Source organism: Podarcis vaucheri (assembly GCF_965113315.1).
Source record: "Podarcis vaucheri genome assembly, chromosome: 7".
Lineage (NCBI taxonomy): Eukaryota > Metazoa > Chordata > Lepidosauria > Squamata > Lacertidae > Podarcis > Podarcis vaucheri.
In genome coordinates this window covers 46,249,686-46,275,273 of record NC_138765.1, presented here as the reverse complement: position 1 = coordinate 46,275,273, position 25,588 = coordinate 46,249,686, and the positions used below count along the sequence as shown (strand labels likewise).

General features: G+C 43.2%; 1 long non-coding RNA gene across 2 annotated transcripts in view; it reads right to left on the bottom strand.

Moving 5' to 3' along the window:
- Positions 1-25,588, bottom strand: part of LOC309537516 — a 47,472-nt gene that overhangs the window by 16,476 nt on the left and 5,408 nt on the right. The window contains exons 2-4 of one of the 2 annotated variants that reach the window (XR_014221944.1): positions 19,535-19,605; positions 9,587-9,693; positions 7,315-7,496 (exon numbers count right to left, since the gene is read on the bottom strand). This is a non-coding gene — a long non-coding RNA (uncharacterized lncRNA). Of the gene's footprint in view, positions 1-7,314; positions 7,497-9,586; positions 9,694-19,534; positions 19,606-25,588 lie in introns of those variants that run through there. The other variant, XR_014221943.1, reaches the window with a different exon arrangement.

Sequence of the window (25,588 nt, the reverse complement as noted above, 5' to 3'; positions counted from 1 at the left end):
CCCAAACAAAACAAAATATCCCCACATTCCATGATCAATCAGCTTTCACACTTTAAATTTATGCACTGAGTTCAGGCCATAAAGCAAAGGTAAAATATTTGGCCTCTTCAGTAAGAATTCCCCCCCCCTCAAAGATGCAAGGAGGGGGTTTCGTATAAAAATACCTTTGAACATTCTATGTAATCTCTCTTTAGTTTCATTTTCCCTTTGTTTTCCCCTACCCCCTCATCTTTGATTGTAGAGAAACAATAATAATAGGATGCCATCTCAAAAAATAGCCTTGATTTTGTCCTTTTTTAAAGGACTCATTCTCCTTGTATGAGCAAAAGGAGAAAAAAAGAAAAAAAACCTCCAAGACATGAAAGGTACAAAGTATAGTATGAAACAAAAGGGACTTTTAAGGTCACTTTGGGGGGACTTTTTCAGTCACATCCACACAAATGCATTTAAAGATGTCTTATACCACATGATCAGTCATGGTGCCCCCCCCCCAAGAATCCTGGGAACTGTAGTTTATGAAGAGTGCTGGGAATTATAGCTCTGTGATGGGTGTCCTAACTCTAATGACCATTAACAAGCTGTATGTAAGTGCTGTCCTGGAAAAGGACGCACAGAATCCAAAGGCCTCTCGTTTCCTGAGACTGATGGAATGGACTAAGATAAAGGTAAAGGTACCCCTGCCCGTACAGGCCAGTCGTGTCCGACTCTAGGGTTGTGCGCCCATCTCACTTAAGAGGCTGGGGGCCAGCGCTGTCCGAAGACACTTCCGGGTCACGTGGCCAGCGTGACGAAGCTGCTCTGGCGAGCCGGCACGAGCGCAGCACACAGAAACGCCATTTACCTTCCCGCTAGAAAGCGGTACCTATTTATCTACTTGCACTTAGGGGTGCTTTCGAACTGCTAGGTGGGCAGGAGCTGGGACCGAACAATGGGAGCTCACCCCGCCGCAGGGATTCGAACCGCCGACCATGCGATTGGCAAGCCCTAGGCACTGAGGTTTTACCCACAGCGCCACCCGCGTCCCTATGATGGAATGGACTACAGAGGTTTAAAAATATATATTCATGTCTGGAGAATGTGGCTAGAGAGGAGTTCTTTCAGTCTCAAGAACAACAGTCACCCACTAAAATCCACTGGAAAAAGATTCAGGATAAGGGACTTCATTGCACAATACATACTTGATTTATGGAACTCTTTGCCAAAAGGTGTCGCAATGGGCATGGGTTTAGTATGCATCCACAGGGGATTGGGGAATGCGGGTGACGCTGTGGGTTAAACCACAGAGCCTAGGACCTGCTGCTCAGAAGGTCAGCGGTTCGAATCCCCGTGATGGGGTGAGCTCCCGTTGCTCGGTCCCTGCTCCTGCCAACCTAGCAGTTCGAAAGCACGTCAAAGTGCAAGTAGATTAATAGGTACTGCTCTGGTGGGAAGGTAAACAGCGTTTCCGTGTGCTGCTCTGGTTTGCCAGAAGCGGCTTAGTCATGCTGGCCACGTGACCCAGAAGCTGTACACCCGCTCCCTCGGCCAGTAAAGTGAGATGAGCGCCGCAACCCCAGAGTCGGCCACGACTGGACCTAATTGTCAGGGGTCCCTTTACCTTTACAGGGGATTGGACCAATTCCCAGAGGCTAGTTCCTTCAATGGCTATTAGCCATGAGGTCTAAATGGAACCTAAGTGTTCAGTATCAGTGGATGTCAGTTGCAGAGAAGAAACAGTGAAGGATGGTGATTTCATATCCTGCTGCTGTTGCCAGAAGAATGTAGTTACCACATGTGGGGAAACAATGTTGAATTAGATGGAACTGTGGGCTGATCTAGCAGGACTTACCTCCCCCCCTAAATTGAAACACACACAGACCCCACTTTACAGTGGTACCTCGGTTTAAGAACAGCCCTGTTTATGAACGATTCGGTTTACAAACTCTGCAAAACCGGAAGTAGTGTCCTGGTTTGCGAACTTTACCTCAGAACGGGAGCCGAACAATGGAAGAGTACTGGAGGCGGGGGACCTCATTAGGGAAAGAGGGCCTCGGTTTAAGAACGGTTTTGGTTTAAGAACGGACTTCTGGAACGGATTAAGTTCGTAAACCGAGGTACCACTGTATTTTATTTTGCCCCTCTGGAAAATAAAACAAGCAAGTTATTCTTTGTTACTCTGTAACTCTTGCTTATAAGCTGAAACTATGTTGTATGAGTCTCACAAAAAGCTTAGTAGATCTTATCCCTTATTGTCCTCTACTGTGCTCTGAGAATGTGTGAGATGGATGGTCTGTAATAAGCTATTCAACAAAAGAGGGCAGTGAAGTAACTGCCATTGCAATTGGCTGATGTCAAGTGGATTAAAGAGACCTAATCCATATCATCAACTGTTTGCCAGATCCCTTTTATTGTAGGGCATGTGCAGTTTGGTTTGAAATGAGAGCTGGCAGGAGTTCAGAGAAGCGCAAGAGACTTATCACAAAGCATATGCAGAACTGAGCCCCAGGCTTCTAACCTGGAGAGACCTTCTTAGGCCAAACTCATATCAGAGGTTTATAAAAATTTATGACAACAGAAAGGACCTTTCCTCCCCCCCCCCCATACTCCTAGAACTTGGAGTATTCATTTGAGGCTGCAACACTAATCACACCTTCTTGGCACAAGCACCACTTATATAACCGCAAGTCAAGAGGCAGTAGAATCAGGAAAGCTTTTTAAAAAATCACCTTCAAAGCATAACCAACTTATGGAATTTGCTGTCTGAAATGGTGATGTCTGCAAGCTTTGATGAGTTTAAAAAATTAAAAGTTTCAGAGAGAGTAGCTAACAACAAGGCACCTAGCAACTAATTCTATTGAGCCTTCATCTCGCCATATATGGGAGGAATAGATATACCTCAGCTCTGAATATGAGATTACTGGGAACAAATATGTGTGGTGGATTGGGATTATCAACAATCAAATAAAAATACTTGATCTTCAGCTGGGCAAATCTGATAGCTCATCATGTCAGATCTGTTTGTCTTGCAAATGGGAGGACTGACATGTAAGCAAGAGACTCAAACTAAGCACAATAAGCTATTGATCCCTATCTTTAATATTAGCACTGATTTTCTCCCAAAATGTCCATCTCAGCAATAAAGGACAATAGGAAGATGGCTGGGTCACAAATGTCTTCATCTGTGGTTTTAGTGTTCAAGTTCATAACTACACAGAGAGTCTCCAAGGAAATTTGATATTGAACGTGAAATCAACTTTGTCTTGGACATTTTATTACACTTCTCTCTCTTTTTCAAACTTTTTTTTAAAATAGGGAAATCATGTGCCAACAGTGGCAGCCCAAGACATCTGGTTGTGGTAAGGGGAGTCCAAATAGGCTGCTAGGTGCAGCACTTGTTCCTCCTGTTGCTGCAGTTTTAAAAAGTCTTGTTTGAGACTCCAGCTCCTCTCGCCTTCATCTACCTGCCTCACATTACATCAGTGGTGGGGAATCTTTTTCAGCTAAAGGGCCTCATTTCCTTCTGGGTACCTTTCTAGGAGCTACATGACAGTAATGGATGGAGCCAGAGGCAACAGTGAGCAGAGCAATGACTGTAAATTTTACTTGTGTATAGTAGGCTATACACACTCACACACCTCTATCCAGGCAAACCAGATTCATTATTACACTCCAAGTAGGTAAAAGCACCCAAGGAGGATTTGATATTAAAATAATATTTATTAAGATTTTAAGAATTACAAACAAGGTAAAAAAGAAAAAGAAAAAGTAAATAATACAAATCAAAACATTACAGTACGTATAAAAAGAAAGAAAAGAAAAAAAGGACCAAAAAGAAAACACAATACATCCGAACAAAAACAAAAGCAAAAACAATTAAAAAACACCTCCAATATTTCCATATCTTTATCTTTCATTAACTTGTTTCATCGACCTCCTCACACCTCCCTCCTTTGTATTCTAGTTATTAATTATTTCAGCAAATCCTTTCCATCTTTCACTATTTTCTGTCATTTAATTGTCTTAATTTATTTTAACCTTATCTTACCATTAAAACCCTAAAACTTATATATACTTAACTCCTTATAACATTTCTACTAAAGCCGTATAATTTCATTCCAACAATTTTTCTAACACTCATTAATTTAACAACATTTCTCTAAATAAATTTTTAAAACTTTTTTTCCAATCTTCTTCCACCATCTCTTCTCCCTGGACTCGGATTCTGTCAGTCCTTTCTATCAATTCCATATGGTCCATCAACCTGGTAATCTTCTATCCGAGGCTCTTAACTCTTTTCCATGTCCCTTCTGCAGGTCTTCTTCATATCTATACATGTGCTTCACTTTGTCTTCTGCTGATCTTGTTCTTAGTTTCCTTCCTTTGGCAGTGAGGAGTAGATCTCGGGGAGACTCCAACCTAACAATGTCATTATTCCTTCTCAACAGGTCAGCCCATTCTGTTGGGATACTGCCAGGGAGATAAAGTCCATCATGGCCCCAAGCCGTGTGCTGGATGATCCATCGATCTCCCGTAGCGATTAGCGACATGAGTTTCCTGAAAATACCTTGGCACATTCCAGGGCTCGTGCACACTCTTATCAGCAGATAAGAGCACAGCCAGAAGTTGCACTCAGGTGAGCATTATCTACAGACTTTATTCAGCGTTGATCAGAACAAAGAAAGACATGACTGTTCTGCATCAGTGTCTCCGACAGAGAGAGAAACGAAAGCAACAGCAAACTTAAACATCCTGTGAACAGGAAATACGCAGGCTGTGACACAAACACCCTGCTCCCTTTTAAGGTGGAACAGAAATATCCCAACACATTCTCCATAGTCAGAACTAAAGTCCAAACAATATTTCAGAGCGTGTTTCAAAGTCCCTCCAAAGCTAAAGGCCCCCACAACTCCAATCTCCCCCTGACCCAAATCCAGGTCCCAAACGTGCATAAGGGGATCTATCCAACTTTCCTTCTCCAATCCAAGGAGGACTCCATCCCTCCAAATCTGGCTTTCTCTGGATTTAATCATAAAGGGCAATAGCTTATGTTCATCAAATTGCCTCTGTAAGGCCGAGGCTCTATCCACTTGAATTACTTGAGGTTCAACAACAACTTTCTCCTTCTTCTTCTCCACAGCTTGCAATGTCAAAACAGGTTCCTGAATCAAATCTTGGGTTATTTCTGTATAGGTATTCACTTTTAGTCCCAACTCAGTCATTTTTTGTCCCATATTGTCAATTTTAGTAATCATCACATCCGTCTTCTTATGAAGCTGTTCCAATAAAGCACTTGTCTTGCAAAATGCAATCACTAGGGCTTCTTCTGTCAACATTCTTGTCCAAGGTCAATCTCTGTTTCTCACGGTCTTAATCTCTACAGCTGGAAATTTCCCAGCTCCACTCCTGCAACAGTTTCAAAAACTCCCTCTAGAGGAAACAATTTCTATATGTAGTCATCCTTTTAAACACAGATCCAGCAAAAGGTTAGATCAATTTTCAGTTACATTTGCTCCTTTTCAAGTGCAAAAGGAAACAATGGAAACAATATATTTCTCTTATTTAGCTATCTGTCAACATACGTTATTCACAGTCAATGAACTTTCCCAAAAAGTCGATCTTACTGACAGCCCGTTCCCAGGTTCAAGACGGTGGTAATTTATCTTCCTTCACTCTCTCACTTGCAGGCTTAGACAGTCTAACATTTCCCCCCTCTTCTCCTGCTTCCAAGGGGGGTTTAGTAGTTTTAACCGATGGAGATTTAATCCTTTACAGAAGACTTTCCAGACTTCAGTTTGCAACGTCTTTGCTTCAATCTATTTACAAAAGGGGAAGGCAGACTTCCTGTTTGAAACCTTCCCGTTTTGATGCCAAATTGCGATGTTTAAAGATCCAATTTTCCGTTCTACTCACGGGTAGTTGTTTAAAATCCAATTGTCCACAGGAAACAGTCAGCGCTCTCCGGCAACAGCAATGCGGCTTCACTCCGTGAAAGAAGCAGTCGATTCAAAGCACCACGCCACTCACCCCACGTCACTCCGGAACCCCGAAACCGGGTTTCCCCACGAGTAGGGGAGGCGCAAAAGTTGCAAGCCAAATCCCATGTCCACAGGCTTCTCCCGCCTGTGGTTTTTAATGAGTTTCCGCCTCGCCGTGGCGGTGCAGACCCTGATTTCCACGGAGCGGATTCCTCCCGATCAGAGGAAATCCGCCATTGCCGGTGGCACTAACCCGGAAGTCTGCACTCAAGGAGGATTTGAAGGAGTCCACTTGGGTGTGGTTTAACAGTCAGTCCCTCCTCCTAGAAAACTCTGGGAAATGTAGCTCTGTGAGATGAATAGGGGTTTCCTAAGAGCTCTTAGCAGCCTTAACAAACTACAGTTCCTACATTTCTTTGAGGGAATCTGTGATTGTTTAAAGTGGCCCGATACTGCTTTAATTATATAGTACAGATGGGGCTATCTAAAAGTTACAAAGCAATATTGTCATATACTCAAAATTCAGAACACAAGAAAAATTCAGAACACAGGCATTTGGCAGATCAGTAATTTGCACCATTCAACAGTGCCAAGTTATGGCAGGAAGACTTCAAGACAGCATCATGCTTCAACTTCACCATAGGTACTGCACTGGGGTGATCCTTATAAAACAAAGTAGCACATTGTACAACAACTTACAGCCCATGTTGTATTGTTGTTGCCAATGTGCTTATGCATGTTACTTCATGCAAGCATAATTATACAGTGGTACCTTGGTTATCAAACTTAACCTGTTCCAGAAGTCTGTTCCAAAACCAAGGCTCACTTTCTCATGGAAAGTAATGCAAAACGGATTACAGTGGTACCTCGCAAGACGAAAAACATACAAGACGAAAGAGTTTTCTGTTTTTTGAGTCGTTCCGCAAGACGAATTTCCCTATGGGCTTGCTTCGCAAGACGAAACGTCTTGCAAGTTCTTGCGAGTTTGTTTCCTTTTTCTTAAAGCCGCTAAGCCATTAATAGCTTCTAAGCTGCTAAGCCATTAATAGCCGCTAAGCTGCTAAGCCGCTAATAGCCGCTAAGCCGCTAATAGCTGTGCTTCGCAAGACAAAAAAACCGCAAGACGAAGAGACTCGCGGAACGGATTAATTTCGTCTTGCGAGGCACCACTGTAATCCATTCCAGACTTTTAAAACAACGCCCAAAACAGCAATTTAACATGAATTTTACTGTCTAATGAGACCATTGATCCATAAAATGAAAGCAATAAATAATGTACTGTACTATGAAATAAATAAAACAGTATTGTAGATGATAAAAATAATTTTTTTAAAAAAATTCCTACCTGCACTGATGATAGTCATTGTTTGGATGGGGGGCTTTTATCCATTTCCACAGTCATATAATCAATCAATCAATAGCTGAACTGGGATCCACACAGTCACAAAAACAAATTAACTGAAAAAGCCTCAAAACAAAAAGGCTAAATAAATAGCAAAAACAAAAGCACCCAATATAAGCTCCAAATATCACCTCAGAACACTGCAATTAGAAACGGAAGGCTTGAATTCCAATGGGGGAGGGGTGCAAATTAGCAGTGCAACAGGAAACACAGGAGGACTCAAAACAGAGCAAGTTCGGCTTCCTACTGAAAGTTCAAAACCAGGAACACCTACTTCTGGTTTTGCAGCATTCAGGTTCCAAGTTGTTTGTGAACTAAACTGTTCAAAAACCGAGGTACCACTGTACATTATGTTATTTCCAATGAGTCAGAAATCTCAGCGTCAATGATTTTAATGCACCTTTGGTATTAAGAGTCTTTCTTTGCTTTCTGAGGATGTCACAGACTACCAATGTGCTCTACACTTTGCAAAAATAAAATCCGATTCACTTCCCACTTCCCTAATGTGTGAGAAAAGGTTTATTGTTGCTGTTAACACAGGCTGTTAAAGAAGGACTAGTGGTATGAAAAGGCAGCACATTATCACATGGTTTATAAGCAGCAGCTTCTTATGGCTATATGAGGTATGTTTGGGGATTTGCCAGATCACAGCATTTGCTACTGTTGTTGTAAATCATCACATGAAGCTTCTACTAAGTCAGGATCAAGTAAGGACAAGAATTAAGTCAGAAGAAAATGATTTCAGGGAGTTGTTGGAAAAGGAGGGGGGGTCAACAGTGGTTTTCCAAAATATGTCAGCTTTACTAAACTGAAGTACTAGGATTTTGTTATTGCTATTTAAAACAGGATCCACTTCCTCAGCTACAAGCAACATTGTGTTAAAATGGCAACATAATGCAGTTTGACCCTATGGAAGAGTAAAGTAAACAACAGCACAGGTCAGTGGAGGGACTGGGGGACAAGTTGGATTGTGTGGAGGTGTCCTTCCACTCAGATCTGCCAGTTGCCCAATGTGTGGGCAGCACACTGCTGTGTTTCCCGCCAGTGGTAGCCAATGAAAAACCCCAAAATGGGCATTCTGAGGTTGGGGTGGAGTCTGAACCATCCTGGAATCCCTGAGATGCTGAGTGGTGCCACTGACATCATACGATGACATTGGGTTCAATTCAGCCCTTATTGCCTCCATACCCACCTCCACTATGACTGTGATTAGCAGCTGGGCTGCTGATGCTGCAATGGCTCCAACATTCTGCACAGCTCTACTGATAGGGTTTGGAGAGTTGGATTGCACCCTAAATCTTGGTTCTGTAAGATTTTTTCCCCATTTGGTAGAATGGTTGGGAGACTAGAAAATACTGGGCATGAAATATTTCATATAGATATAAATAATGAGCTATTCCTGTGCCTTTTAAATTATGTCAAAAATAATATAGTGCTCTCAAAAATACAAGTCCAAGTGTTATAGATCCTTACTCTAGATAGAATTGTCTTTGTTAAAATATGGAAGATAACCCGCACGCCAAATATCAATATATTTGGCATTAGCAAGGAAACTATGAGAACAGCTAGATATTGTTAAATTGACAATAACATTAAAGGGACATTAGGCATTTGAAGAAACTTCAAAAATATGGCCTCAGTAGTTCAATACGGATTAAAAAAACACCTGGGAATAAATGAGATAGTGATCAATTATATACTGCCAGGGCTTTTTTCAGCCGGAACTCACTGGAACTCAGTTCCAGCTCCTCTCGGGTGGGAGGCATTCATGGTGAGTTCTGGCACCTCTTCTTCTAGAATAATAGCACTGTATACTGCTGTAATTAAAAATGGGAGAAAAATGAAACCAAATGGGACCCATGTCTATGGATTGCTTTCTTTTTTCTTTTTTGTTATTTAAGGCATGTCCTTAAATAGGGACTGATGGGGTTTACATTGTCCTGTAGCAGCTTTTTGCTTTTTCCTTTAAAAATGTTTTGAATTGATGTCACACCAAGGGCATTCAGAGAAAATAGAAGAGTGGTCACCACAAGGCAGCCACTGATAAGATTTCCACTGTTCCTACCATCATAAGCTATGACAGAAACAAAAGTTAAAAGAACCTGCAAGAGGGAGAGAGAGGAAAAAAAATAAGTAAAACAAATGTGAATGGAGGAAAAGAATTATGGAATGAATATGGTTTTGATACAGTAATAGAAGAGAATTAGCCCTCCATGTGTCTGTGTCTCACCCTCAGGATTCTCTTTTTTTAAAGGTCCTTCTGCTCTCTATTCATCTTCATATGATTTGTTGAGCTGTTGTTGTTCCTGGCTCCCTACCGGCACAGACTTAAAGGAGCTGATGAACAAGAGGAGGGAAATAATTGCAAAAATGTCGATAAAATAAAAGACATGGCTGCTTTTGAAAACAGATCCAAAAGTTCTGACATTTAAGCTGGAAGAAAAGCAACCACTATACTTCATCCTGCCTCCTCCATCCGAGGACTTGAGCTCCTTGTGCAAAAAGTACCATGATGAGATAAAATGCAGGGCAAGATTTTTTTTTTCTCTGCCTAGCCAGCCAGCCATTCATTTTATTGCTCCGATCCATCTGTCTTTTTAGTGGCTTCATGATTGTATCGGGTGTCGCTGGAAGTGCTGCTGCTAAATGTCAAAAGGATCTACATAGCACTGTGCTTGTCTTACATTATTCTGCTCTGACATTTTTAAAAGGGGAGTGTTTTGATTTGGAAGAGTATTTCAGGCAGCAGTTCTAAATACACTTACCAGAGATTAAGCCCCACACAGGACTTACTTCCAAGTAAACAAGCACTTAACTCCCTATGTCTAAAATACACACATTCACAGAAGATACAAATTTCAGGTCTACAGTAGGATGGTTAAAATATTCAGATATTTCTCTTTTCCTCTTCATTTGTCCTTCTAGGTAGATTTAGAATGTTTAAAAAGCAAATAAGAGCTAATACCCCAATGTCCTGGGAATTGTATTGTGGAATATAAATGGTACTGCTAAATCACCTGCATTATCATAATCTGTGAAATGTTTTTGTTCCAAACTGTCATCTTCTGAAATTCAGGCACCAAGGGTCAGCTGCTGATACTCCTGATAATACTCCCTTTTCATACTTATCATGTAATGGCAGATTCTTCTCCTTGCTTATGGGACATGGAGGTAGGTGAAAATAGTGTCTGCTGTGCAAAAATGGTAGTGAATATTCAGAGAAAATTCTGCAAAGGGGCCTTCTTGGGAGCAGGGGTTGCTTGTGGAAAGAAAGATCTCAGAACTATCTCAGAGTAAAACATCTTCTGAGAAATTCCAGTTCGTGTCTAGACTAGACCCAGGCCTGCAAGCCTTCAGCACAGTTTCTCCATCATCATATACCTTGCTGAATAAGGAGCTTTGGCTTCTAATTAGGCCAGTGGTCCTCCAAGCTTCTCAGTGGCAACTAACCCTGATGGCCGGAGGCAGTATGCTGCTGAATACCAGTTGCTGGGAATCACTTAAAGAAAGGGTAGGTGCTATTGTGCTCTTGTGCTGCTTGTGGGCATCCCAGGGGCATCTGGTTGGCCCCTTTAAGAACATAATACCGGACTGGATGGACCACAGGCCTGATCCTATGGGTCTCTTCTAATGTTCCTTATCTGGCTCTTGGGATTCTCCCAAGAATCCATTCCCCAACACCCATTCCCCAACCATAACCCTCCCTGGCCCTTCCTTGCACCCTCCTTGAGGGTTTCTGCCTAGCTGAAATGTGTTCTTGAACTCTGATAATGCCCCTTGCTTGTCTGGATGGAGATGAGAGAGGGATGTAGAGTTTGAAGGTACCCTCCCCCAAGGGTCACCTAATCCAACCCCCTGGAGCACAAGAATCTCAGCTAAAGCATCCATGACAGATGGCCATCCAACCTCTGCTTAAATACCTCCAAGAAATGAGAGTGCACCACCTCCCATGGAAGTCTGTCCCACTTTGGAACAGCTCTTACTGTCGAAAAGTTCCTCCTGGTGTTAAGTCGGAATCTCCTTTCTTGTAACTTGAAGCTATTGGTTCATCTCTTACCCTCCAGAGCAGGAGAAAACAAGCTTGCTCCATCTTCGATGTGACAACCCTTCAGATATTTGTGTGAGTGGGTGTGTAGAGACTAGCCTACTGTTCAAAGGCAAGTATCTCCATGTATTGCTCCACCCACTTTCCCCTCTATTCCCACCCACCATGGACATGTGACACTCAGAAGGTATTGAAGAAGGAAATGTGACCCTTGGGATAAAAGAGGATTCACTACGCTAACATAAGCAAAAGAGAGAGTATGTGTGTCCCTAACACTTCAATCAAGGGAACAGAATCCACAATGCAGGTAAACTTATGTAGTGAGCCACTGACTGGGTTATTGTTATGCAGGGTGTTGTTCGCCTAACCTAGTGCTTTGCCTGGAAACTGAGCATTAAGGACAGGGCTGATTAAGTTACAAGTTGGCACTGAAGCATTGTAACAGATGGACACAGGTAGCCAGCAGGGGAGGATCAGGAATATGTATGAATGCCGCATCAGGTTTTGAGGGCATGTTTCCCATATGGGAACAGCCAGAGCAGCTGTCTGGATCTTACAGACCCTAAGAGGAAATGCCACCTCTAATCCAGATCCGCTTCACATTCACTTGTCTCAAAAATATATAAAATAGCATCTGCCACAGCTTAAGACAGGTTATTTGCCCCCAGTGAGCCAAGGAGAGTGAATGGAATAAATAAAGAGAATAGACATTCCGGTGGAGTTGAGCAGTTGGGGTTTTGATGGATTGCATGTGAAAAGGGAAGCTGAGGAAGTCAAACAGCACTCTACAGCTTTTTGGCAAGCCAACAGCAAATATTTATTAAAAATGAAGGCGCAGGGCAGTGATAATCTTTTTTTTTACAGCCTGATTGTGACAAGACGTCTCTCTTTTCCTCTGCAAGAGCCGATTATTAATGCCTCAAACACTTTTGGCTAAACTTGGACGTGTGTGCTAAGCCGTGATAGCACATCTGAATTCTCCCTTTTCAGTTGACCCCAAATCAACCTTAGGTATATGACAAGGTCAGGGCCAGGGCCAGGATGGGGCCTTCTCTGTCCAGGCAAGTCAGAGAGGAGAAATCTATCAATGGCTACTAGCCATGATGGCAATGTTATGCCTCCACAGTCAATTGATAGATAGATTGTTTGATTATTCTATACCACTTAATATATTAAAAATATCTCTAAGGAGTTTACAGAAAACTGAAGCAAGAATAGACAATTTAAACAAATACACAGCCACATATAAAAATGTTACATATGTACAAAATTACTAATATATATAAATCAATACAAATCCATTTTCTTTCTCGTGCACCCTCCCTCACAGCTTCTGGGTTCTCACCCAGAGTACAAATAAACTCTCAGCTCACCCACAGAAGCCTCACAATGAGAAGAGTTCCTGGAAACAGCAGACATCACCCTAGTCTCTCATGCTATACTTTTTATGGGCAGGCCAAAGAAGGATTCTCACTTGAGAGATAGCCAAAATGGCCCCCCCACTTCACTCCTGCCATCCTCAAATGGGGTAGTGAAATGGGAAGGCCACATTTCAGATCAGCACTAATGCAGCTCCTGGGAAATCAGGCTGCCTGTAACTATCTCTTAACGAAAATTTTATCAGCTATTAACATTTAAGGACACAGCATTGCACATTCCCCGCCTGGTCCTTCAAGCCCAGCAGGTTGCCTCTGTAATAGGGCACTCTCCTTCCAAAATAAAGGCCACTCTACAAGATCAATGGAGAGAGTTGTTTCACATGAAGGATATAAAATATGAAAGCCAAATGAGCAAAGACTCCTTTTATGTTCTAGAAGAGCTGTGGGGTGATTTTGCCATTATAAATTTTCAAAAGGTGCATGATTTAACTCTCCTAAATTAATAAGATGGTCATGGTTCTCTGTTTTACCACCAAGCTGTGTGTATGAATTAAGCCTGCCCAGTTAGGATAATTCCTTCAATCTATTTCCTGTTCCCCATTTTCAGGGCTACTTTTCAATAACAAGAGAACACCCTTGCTATAACATTTAGTTAGCAAACAAGTTTATCTTGGTATTCTTGCATTCTTCTTTTGCAAAGATTCCCCAGCTGTGTGTCTCAGGCCTGGTCAACTTTGGCATACACAGCAAGGCTGTTGTTTAAAGTTCACAATCCAGTTCTACCCCAGACAGGATCTGTAACAATTCCCCAGATTACCCGACTTGAACCTCCTGTTTTAAATCTTTTAACTGCTGTTATAACTATTTTAATTATTGCACATTTCAATACTGCTTGTTTATTTTAAAGAGTTGATGAATTTGTTTTAGTGTGTATATTAATTAGGTGTGCTTTGGTAATTGGTTTCAGACTTGGACTGGATCTAGACACATCAAAGAAGCATTTCAGTTAAATGCCATGTAAACTCATATAGAGAAATCCAGTTGGGAAAGACGGGAGTCCACAGTGCCTTCTGGTGGCCAAGTTTAACAGTTGCACAAGAAAAGAATCCAATGCAACAACTTGTTGCAGAGCACCTACTGTAATTCTTGTTGTGCAACAGCTGGTGCTTGTTGTGTAACAGTCGGTCATTGCTGCAAAACCGGTGGCACAATGATCTATATTCTTATGTTTTCCCTTGTGCAGCGACATTTAATCACCACAACAAGTCTACCGCTAAGTGACTATAACAGTTCTACACTGGCTGCAACCCCTATCAAACAATTTATCATATACAAACATGCCTGAAACAATTTCATATATAAAAACAATTTTATCTCCGGAGGGCATGCCTAATGATACAATTGTCCCAGAAAGAATATAGGGTAGTTACATCACACAGCCACTTCTGGCAATTCGTCCTGTGTCAGCTCTCACTCACCAATGCTGTACATGTCCAGTGGTGGTTGGTGTCTATTGAGGCTAGTAGGGTGGAAGGCAGAGAGCCCAACCAGAGGTGTTGGTGAGTAAGAAAAAGCAGGCAGATAGAGATTGGCTGAGAGCAGACTCAGGTTGGTATGACCCTGCTCCACTTGCCCTTATGGACAAGCCTCAAATGCATGTGCCACCCATCAACTATGCCACCAGGCTACGGGTGGCGCTGTGATCTAAACCACTGAGCCTCTTGGGTTTGTTGATCAGAAGATTGATGGTTTGAATCCCTGTGACGGAGTGAGCTCCCATTGCTCTGTCCCAGCTCCTGCCAACCTAGCAGTTCGAAAGCACGCCAGTGGAAATAAATAAATAGGTACTACTGTGGCGGGAAGGTAAACAGTATTTCCGTGCACTCTGGTTTCCTTCATGGTGTTCTGTTGTGCCAGAAGCGGTTTAGTCATGCTGGCCACATGACCCGGAAAGCTGTCTGTGGACAAACCCTGGCTCCCTCGGCCTGAAAGCAAAATGAGTGCTACAACCCCATAGTCACCTTTGACTGGACTTAACTGTCCAGGGGTCCTGCACCTTTTTTACCTTACCTATGCATATGGCACGAATGAGAAGGAGACTTATAAGTGCACTGCATTATATTTGTACAGCTTCTCCACAAAGGGAAGAATCCTATTTGGCCCAGGATCTTCTCCCATGTAGAGGAGGATTCTATGGTGGATAAGAGTATCAGTGGCCACTAACTCTGATAGATGTGGTTTGCCTCCATAGTCAGAGGCAATATACTTCTGAATACAAGTTGCTAGAAACTGCAGGAGAGGAAAGTGCTGTTGTGCTCAAATGCTGCTTTTGAGCAGGATGGTGGCTATACAGTGGTACCTCGGGTATGCCTTCCTCTTAGCAGGTTTCTCCCTTGCATCCTGAGTTTGAGTGTCTTCAAAGCCCATGACACCTTTGGTAAAGGCTGTTCTCCAATTGGTGTGCTCAAAGACAAGTGTTTCCCAATTGTTAGTGTTTATACTACATTTTTTTAGATTTGCCTCGAGACAGTCTATAACCTCTTTTGTTGACCACCAGCATTACGCTTTCCATTTTTAAGTTCGGAATAGAGTAGTTGCTTTGGAAGACAATAATCAGGCACCCACACAACATAACCAATCCAATGATGTTGATGTTAAAGAATCATTTCTGGTGATCTTTGCTTCTTCCAGTACACTGGTATTAGTTCACCTGGCTTCCCAAGTGATGTGTAAGATTTTTCGGAGACACCATTAATGGAATCTTTCAAGGAGTTGGAGATGGCGTTTGTAAGTGGTCCATGTTTCACAAGCATACAGTAAGGTTGGTAGTACAATAGCTTTGTAAACAAGCATTTTGGTTTCCCTGCAAATGTCCCGGTCCTCAAACACTCTGCACTTCAATTGGGCGAAAGCTGCACTTGTAAAGCTCAGGCGATGCTGGATTTCGGCATCAGTGTTGGCCATTGTGGAAAGATAACTGCCTAGGTAGGAGAAGTGATAGACATTTTCCAGCATTACACCATTGAGTTGGATGTGTGGCACTGCGGAGGGATTATTTTGTACTTGTTGGTGCAGCACTTCAGTTTTCTGGATGTCAAGTGATAGGCCAAGTTTTTTGTAAGCTTCTGCAAAGATATTTAGGATGGTTTGGAGGTCAACCTCTGAGCATGCACACACTACATCGTCATCAGTATACTGAAGCTCTATGATGGAAGTTACAGTAACCTTACTCTTTGCTTTCAGCCTGCTCAGATTGAAGAACTTTTCATCTGTTCGATATATGATTTCTACTCCGGTGGGAAGTTTCCCTTCAACAAAGTGCAGGATCATGGCAATGAAAATAATGAATAGAGTTGGGGCAATAACACAACCCTGTTTAACACCTGATCCCACTGTGAAGGGTTCACTTTGAGAGCCATTGTTATCTGCAATTGTTGCTGTCATATTATCATGGAGGAGCCAAATGATGTTCACAAATTTATCTGGGCAGTCAATTTTCAGAAGGACAGTCCACAGGGCATTACGATTTACAGTGTTGAAAGCCTTAAGTCAATAAACACAAAATACAGGGGTTGGTTTTGCTCTCTGCATTTTTCTTGAAGCTGTCAAGGGGTGAAAATCATGTCCACTGTCCCCCTAAAAGGCCGGAAACCATTTTGGGATTCAGGAAGGGTCACCACAGATATTGTTAAGAGAAGGTTGCTAAGATCCTTGCAAGAATTTTGCTGCCCGCAGCTAATAGAGAGACGCCTCAATAGTTTCTGCAATCAGTTCTGTTACCTTTTTTTTAAAGAGATTGATAATTTTGGCACCCCTAAAGTCTGCTGAGATCTCTTCTCTCTCCCGGATTTTTTCGATGACCTTGTGAAGTTGTTGTGTAAGTTCAATTCCACCCACTTTGAAGACTTTGGCAGGTATCTCATCAGGTCCGCTGGCTTTGTTGTTTTTCATTTGGTTAATAGCTGTACACAACTCTCCCAGATTTGGAGATACTGCAAGCTCATCTCTAACTTGTTTTCACAGAATTTGTGAGAGGACCTCAACAGCTACGGGGGAAATTCTGAAAGCAGATGGTCCTTAAGAGTCATTTGAAAGCAATCCCACTTAAAGGGATCTTGAAGGGCTTGAGTGTTCATTTTGCTCCTTGGTTTCCTTCCTTGAAGCCTGCGTTGAGGTATAATCTTGAAAGCCATCATGGTGTGATGGCCTGGGAATCCGATTCAGAGGCTGAACCGGAGGAATCCCAGCCTGCACAGGAGTCCCCGCCTCCAGGGCCGGCTGAACTGGGGCAGGGCCTTGATTCTGAAGCGCCTGCACCTGTGCCGGATCCTCAGGAGCAGGCACCAGGTGAATCCACTCTGGCTCCGGAGGTGGTTGAGGACACAGTGCCTGCAGGTGCACCTCTCCCAGCCCTGTCAGGGGAAGGTGAGTCTCCCCCTGGGTCCAGTAACCCTCCAGCCTCTCCTGAGCTGCAGAGGCTCAGGGCAGAGAGGCAGAGGGAACTGGTTTCTCCCAGGAGGAGTGCTCGCCTTAAGGCCAGGAGAGGCGGGTCTCCTGGGGGCCGGGGCCACCCCTGGCCTCAGAGAAGATAAAGGCCAGTCAGCCCGGTCCCAGGTTGCGGGAGCAACGTCATTGAAGAGCTGTTTCGGCCAGCACCCAGTCCTGTTCCTCCAGAGTTCCTGTCCTTGCCCAGCTCCTCGCTTTGGACCCCGCTTCGCCCGTGGAGGACTGTCTGCCAACCCTCGACTCAGGTCCTGGACCTTGCCCCACGGTAACCTCCCCCCGGGACCAGCACATGTGGAGTGTATTGGTTGGTGATCTGTCCAGCAGCCGTCGGCACTCATCATAGCTCTGGTAAGGAGCACATCATGGCGATCTTTAGCATGGACAATCACATAGTCTAAGAGATGCCAGTGGTTTGACCGAGGATGCCTCCATAAAGTTTTAAATTTATTTTTCTGTCAAAAGACTGTGTTGGTAATAACAAGGTTGTGCGCTGCACATATTGTCAAAAGTAAGATTCCGTTCTGGTTGCTGTTGCCAATTCCTTCTTTCCCAATAGTCCCAGGCCACAGATCGAAATCTAGCCCAACTCTTGCATTAAAATCACCCAGGAGGATAATTTTATCTTCCTTAGGCATCTCTGATAGGATGGCATCCAGCTGAGAGTAAATTTTTTTCTTTAATGTCTTCATTGGCATCGAGTGTTGGTGCATAAGCACTTATAATAGTAGCCTGTTGGGTTTTGGTGAGTTTTATTCAAAAGGTTGAGAGTCGCTCATTAATGCTGGTAGGGACTTCTGACAGGAGCTTCACAAGATCATTTTTGATAGCGAAGCCTACCCCATGTATTTGATGTTCTTGTTCAGATAGACCTTTCCAAAAGAATGTGTAGCCTCCTTTTTCTTCCTTCAGTTGTCCCTCACCTGCTCTTCGAGTCTCTTGAAGCACTGCAATATCGATGTTAAAATGTTGCAGCTCTCTTGCAATGATGGCAGTTCTGCGTTCAGGATGCTTGTTATCTGTATTATCCAACAAAGTCCATGTTCCAAAGTTCAATTGTCTTTTACGATCGCTAGGTGGTGACCCCACTGGGTGTGGTAATCCAGTCAAGGAGAAAGGGAGGCAGACTATGTTTAGGGCACCTTTTCTAGCCCCTCTCCCTTTTCAGGGTGAGCAGAGTGGATCCTAAAAAGGGCTGCTCAGTGAGTGAGGCTGACAGGAGTGATACCCTGTTAGCATATTAAACTTCCTCTCAGAGATTTGTGCTGGCTGCTTATTTGGTACCCAGGGCCAAAATCAAGATCTTACTGTTGGTATATAGTCTATGGATCACCTTCCCCCATATGTGTCCACTTGATCACTCCAGTCTCTGGAACTGGCACTTTTACAAGTTCCACATAATGTTTGTTCTTCACTTGCATGGAATCAATCCTCCATTGTGGCAACACTTACTGTTTGAAATTCCTTGCCCATTGATTAGGCATGTATGTTCACTGCCCTGCTTTTGGTGCCTGCTTAAAACTTTTTTGGGATAGGTAAGCCTACCCTGGCAAGCCATTTTAACATGTGATTTTACTTTATTATGCACATTTGTGTTAAAACTGCTGGGTTTATTTATATTTGGATGAAGTTTAGGTCAACTTCTTTTTAACATTTGATGTTATTTGTATGATTTATATAAGCCACTTTTAGGTGACTAAACATCATATAAATCCTGTTAAATAAATAACTAGGAGAACTTGTAATTAAAAGCTAGTGTCTGGTTTTGCCCTTTTCCTTCTCCCTCTCAATCCATTTTCCTTTAGGCTCATATAGATTGGGTTGTAAGACTCAATACAGGAACTGCCTTGTTTTTACTGATCTGTGAATGGTTCTTGAAGCTAATAACATGAGTTTGACCAAACTGCAGGAGGCTGTGGAAGACAGGAGTGTGTGGCGTGCTCTGGTCCATGGGGTCACGAAGAGTCGGACACGACTAAACAACTAAACAACAACAACAACAAAACCACTGCAGGAACCTTTTGAGGGTTAAGAGTTTGATTAACCAACAAGGAAAGAAATGCTTTAAATAAATAAATAAAAGAAGCATCATGTTTTTTCGGCATTGCTAAATCCTCAGTGCAGTTTATATTCCAACACATATTACTCCTTAAAGATGCTTGCTATTTTTATGCAACATGGCCACTTGGTGGCGGAGTAGGAACACTTATGTTTTTTCTGCTTGGCGTAGAATAAGCACTCAAAAACTAACATTTATTTTGTTCTTCAGTCATGCACTAGAGGACAGCAGAACCATGGAATGGGAGCACCATCAGTTCATACCTGTAGCAATACAAATAAATAACAACTGTAAGATTGAATGCATTTGGGAATGCAAGTGGCATGTTTTCATCTGTAAATGTAAGCAGAGTTTAAAATTAGTTAGCTCCTAGGAATTTGCTCCTAGAAATTGTCTTCAAAAACCTTCACCGTGGACCATCTTGGCTGTGAGTTCTTGCAAGCTTTTTGCCACCTGGCCTGGGAGGGTGGGGCCCTGACTGACTCCAGCTACAAAAGCTGAGGCTTCTGAACAGACTCTTGGGTTGGGGGAGTTGCTTAGGAGTTTGTTTGTTTGTATCTTTTGTTTAAATCTTTCTATCATTTATGTGGAAATGTGGTTCAGTTTGGTTTATGATGTTTTATTTATTGTTTATGACTACTTTTGTGCCCCTAAGCCCTTATTGGCCAAAGGAAAACCTATCCTTCTGTATCCAGGCTTTTTTGAATAAAAATGGTTTTTGATCTAATGACTCCCCCATCAGAATGAATGACTGTGTGATGCAACAACCACATGTGCCTGGATGCAGTGGGATCTGGTGAGACAAGCTATTACGGTCTGTTTTCAAACCCCGAAAAGTGTCTTTACACCGTTAGGTAAAGGTAAAGGTACCCCTGCCCGAACGGGCCAGTCTTGACAGACTCTGGGGTTTGTGCGCCCATCTCACATCTATTGGCCGGGGGCCAGCGCTGTCCGGAGACACTTCCGGGTCACGTGGTCAGCGTGACAAAGCTGCATCTGGCGAGCCAGCGCAGCACACGGAACGCCGCTTACCTTCCCGCTGGTAAGCGGTACCTATTTATCTACTTGCACCTGAGGGTGCTTTCGAACTGCTAGGTTGGCAGGCGCTGGGACCGAGCAGCGGGAGCGCACCCCGCCGCGGGGATTCGAACCGCCGACCTTTCGATCGGCAAGCCCTAGGCGCTGAGGCTTTAACCCACAGCGCCACCCGCGCCCTTAGCCTTTCTTAAATATACCTTATTTGTAAATGATTCTTATTCTGTCATTCATAACCTATGGTATGGTATTTATCCTTTGTGTGGCTTCTTGGAGTAAGCATTGGCTCTGAATCTGGTACCTAGCTACTTGGTCATATGCTACTGACTAACTTGTGGGTTTAGTGCTCAAAAGACCATGAGTGGACTGTTTGGTTCATGTTTTTGAATTCCAAGGACATCCAGAAATAACCTAGGTTTCTCTTGGTCCAGGATTCGTGGGGCTACAGATTCTATCAGGAAGGGTTGGTTTTCCCTAGATTATTTTGGGGTTAGAGGTTCTTAGCTTCTTTACATGTTGGCAGCTATGGGATGTCAAACCTGAACACAGTTGCTGTCTAGAGGGCAAACACCCCTCAGGTCACAGACACCATGACACCATGCAATTACACATTTAATATATTTCAAAAACTGCTTTAAATTTAGGATTTACTGCTTTAAATTTAGAAATCACTAGAAAATAACAATTAAAACACCCAGAAAATCATAATTAAGGATGTCAGAGTATTCAAAACAAAAATAGAAATGGGAGCAGAAATTGCCAGTGGGCAAATTTGTTTCCTGCCTTTAAGCCAGAGGCTGGGGAGAGAACTTTCAATTTTGAATGTCACAAAAATGTGGTCCAGTGCTTATGAAAACCACTGTTCTTGGCTTGAAAGTCTCTTGGAAGATCAAGGAAAATTAGGTTATTCTGTTGACAAAGTCTCCCATGATATTCTTGTGAAGAAGCTGGTAAAATGTGGGCTGGACGAGATAACAGTTAGGTGGATTTGTAGCTGGTTGACTGACCGAACCCCAAGAATGCTCACTAATGGTTCCTTGTCATCCTGGAAAAAAGTGACAGATGGGGTGCTTCAGGGTGTGGGCCAAGGCCTGTTCTTAAACATCTTTATAAATTTCCTGGATGAAGGAACTGAGGGGATTCTCATTCAATTTGCAGAAGATACCAAACTGGGGTGGGGTGGGGGTAGCTAATGTAGCTAATGTTGTAAAACTCAGAATCGTGATTCAATATGACCTTCACATATTGGAGAACTGGGCCCAAACTAACAAAATGAACTTCAATAGGAACAAATGTAAGGTTCCACACATTGGCAAGAATAACAAGCTGCACAAATATAAGATGTGGGACACCTAGGTTGCTAGTAGTACATGTGAAAATGATATAGGGGTCTTAGAAGATCACAAGCTTAACATGAGTCAACGATGAGATGTAGCCGCAAAAAAACCCACAAATGCTATTATAGACTACATCAACAGAATATAGTGTCCAGATTAAGGGAAGTAAGAGTGCCACTCTATTCTGCCTTGGTTGGACTACACCTGGAATACTGTGTGCCACAATTTAAGAAGGATATTGACAAGCTGGAACATGTGCAGAGGAAGGTAACCAAGATTATCAAGGGTCTGGAAACCAAGCCTTATGAGAGATGGTTGAGGGAGCCGTCTTCCAATATTTAAAAGGCTGTCACAAGCCTATGACAGGAGATTCCGACTAAACATCAGGAAGATCTGTCTGGCAGTAAGAGCTGTTCAACAGCTCTTGGAATGGACTCCTTCAGGAGATTGTGGACTATCATTCCTTGGAGAGTCTGCCATGGATGCTTTAGTCAATGGGATCTCATATTTCCATGGTGCCCTGTGTGATGCCAACATTTGGTGCCCCCCCATCTCTTGCCTTTCATTCTACATCATACTTGTACAGAGCCGTCTTTAGCATATGCACCTCCGGGGTGCAAAGATCCGCCCAGCGCCCCCAAATGTAGTTTAGCCCCCAAATTAACTTTTATTATGCCTTATGTCACTATTATATTTTGTTAAATAGTGCTCACACCTGCACGGCTCCAAAAGGAGTTTGTGTGTGTGTGTGTTTTGTTTAAAACCAGCTTTTCTAAAGTAGACAAAGAACACACTGGGAATCGGTGTAAAGACTCCACTCATGCGCTTACAGTCGTAGGGAGGTGACTGAAAGATGAGACAGGTGGGCATTGTGCGCATGCGTGGGAGAGCCATCACGGGCAGCCTTTCATTGTGGGAGCAACCTTATTTCTATAGGAGCTGGGAGGGCCCTTGCAAGTGCGCATATACGAGTTCTTCTTGGGAAGTTTCCGGAGCCTGTCCCTTCTTGGGAAGGTCCCGTCGCTAGATAGGTGCATTCTCTTTCTGTCTGTCTCTCCCTTTTTCCTGTCACCCCCCCCCTCCTCCTGGCTTTGGTGAGCGAGACTTTCCAGAGAGCTCTCCCTGCAGCAGCATTAGCAGGCAGGCGGCGCAAGATCAGTCGTGTCAAAGGTGCCACTGACCCCGCTGCCACATAGCAGCTCAATACAATACACTTAGGCGGCTTCAGCAGTGGGCACCTGACGCCCCCCCAGAATTTGGTGCCCAGGTGCCCTGCACCCCTTGCACCCCAGGTAAAGACGGCCCTGTACTTGCAGCACCCCAAGGCTCCATGCCCAATGCAACTAGTCACACTTGCCTAAATCTGCCTCTCTTGCCTAAATCTGCAACTTCTGCATTACAGGGGGTTGGACTAGATAACCCTCGGGGGACCCAAGGGGAATTTGTTTCCCCCCAAATAATCATAACATGCATTCTCAGTTTCCCTTCTCCCTTACTTCTTCATTACAGATGACTTCTAAGTTTTAAAAAGGTAAAGGACCCCTGGACAGTTAAGTCCAGTCAAAGGCAACTATGGGGTGCGACACTCATCTCACTTCGGGCCAAGGGAGCTGGCGTTTGTCCACAGACAGCTAAGTTGTAAACAGAGAGGAACTTCTTTTATGTAGACTGTGGTTCAAAAGCCAGTGGCAGAATCGTTCCCGAGCCCAACATTTTCATCAGTGGAGTTTTTCTGTCAGAATGAATTATTGCAGGATTGCTTGGTGATCAATGCTATTTAAAGAAGAACATTCTGATGAGGGGATAAAGGTAAAGGTAAAGGTACCCCTGCCCGAACGGGCCAGTCTTGACAGACTCTGGGGTTTGTGCGCCCATCTCACATCTATTGGCCGGGGGCCAGCGCTGTCCGGAGACACTTCCGGGTCACGTGGCCAGCGTGACAACGCTGCTCTGGCGAGCCAGAGCCGCACACGGAACGCCGTTTACCTTCCCGCTGGTAAGCGGTACCTATTTATCTACTTGCACCCGGGGGTGCTTTCGAACTGCTAGGTTGGCAGGCGCTGGGACCGAGCAGCGGGAGCGCACCCCGCCGCGGGGATTCGAACCGCCGACCTTTCGATCAGCAAGCCCTAGGCGCTGAGGCTTTAACCCACAGCGCCACCCGCGTCCCGATGAGGGGATAAACTGGGGGCTAAATGAGGAATTAAAAGACTGTGACAAAGTTCCTTCCCTTATCATTTTGATGTACAAAGAAATGCAAAATTTATCAATGGTTAAAGCTTGTTTAAAGCACTGAGTAACAACTGAAATAGCTATGATCAGCTAGGTTTGTATGTATGTTATCATGAAAAGCATTAATTTCAGAGAAGGGAGTTTTTTTTAAAAGATTTTTTTGTCAGGAAAAAAACTGGCCTGGTTCCAATCAACAATTGGTTCAGAAAATGTCATGACAAAAATCAAGAAGAGACATGTATAAAAGCCAGCCCCCAAGAATAACAAACTTCCTTAGCTGTTCTCTCACTTCAGCTCAGGGAAAGAGAACTTATGCCATATCAAAATCAGGGGAAGCTGCCTTAAGCAGACAGTTTTGGGAGGAAAGCACATTATATTATCAGCCATAGACAGAGCATGAAATCTACTGTTCTGCAGATAATCCCCCCCCCCTTTTCACTGTTCTCTCTCCTTTGATAATTTTCAAATGTATTTTATTTCCTTATTAAAGTAGAGACAACATTTTGGAGAAATTCTCATGGGCAAGTTTGAGAGTTTCTGGAGTGCTTATCTTGCTTTTGTTGTGGCCAAAGGGTATTTGTGAGTAGAGATGGAGGGAAACTTCAATTCAATTCACATCTAAAGGCAAACCTACCTAATTCACAAGTTATGAAACTGTATGCTAACCAAAACGGGGCCATTCCTCAAAATGTGCACTGTTCCAAATTTAGGAATGCAGTAATGTGTTCAAAAATACATACATTGGGTTAAGTGTGCATAAAAAAGCACATATTGCTATGGAAGATAGGACTTGAACCAATGGTTTCAAGTGGCAAAAGAGAAGATTCTGACAAGACATACGGGAAAACTTTCTGACAATAAGAGCTGCTCCACAGTGGAACAGTCTCCCTCAGGAGGTTGTGGACTCTTCTTCCTTGGAAGTTTTTAAGCAGAGGTTGGATGGCCATCTGTCATGGATGCTTTAGCTGAGATGCCTGCATTGCAGGGGGTTGGACTAGATGACCATTGGGTCCCTTCCAACTCTAAGATTCTATGATTCTTTGGTGAAAATAGCATTTTAAAAAGCACGATTATTAGGGGAAGCTGCTTTACAAAAATGTTTTTAAAATGAAAATTGCATAGAAGCATGCGTACATTATGAGAAATTTGCACTAAAAGGCTGGTGAATTTTTCATGGAGACATTTAAAAAAAAGATAAGTCTAATTCTGGAAGATTGTTTGCAGGAAACTATATCTCATTAATGCATTTCACTGTTTTTTAAAATGTTTATATGCAAAGCAAACAACATAGGTTTCAATTAAAAACATGCAAGAAAACAGAAAGTTATCAATTAGTTCTAGCTTTCTCCTTTTAGCTGCCCTGAACTGAGTGAAATCATTATTCCATCTTACAAAGCATTTTCAGCACTGACCAGCAATGGCTCTCTAGGGTTTCAGATGGAGACATTCACAACCCTTCTTGTGACTAACCACTTGCCCATATCCAAGCTTTTTTTAAAAAATAATAATTGTTGGCTAGCTAGTATTGGGGGAGCCCGGCAGTCTGGTTAGTTTGCTGCCACCCCCTTTGTGGATGGCAGGAACTGAAGCCCTTTGAGCTTTTTCAGTCCTGCAGTTCCAGGGTTCAGAGTTGGAGACAGAG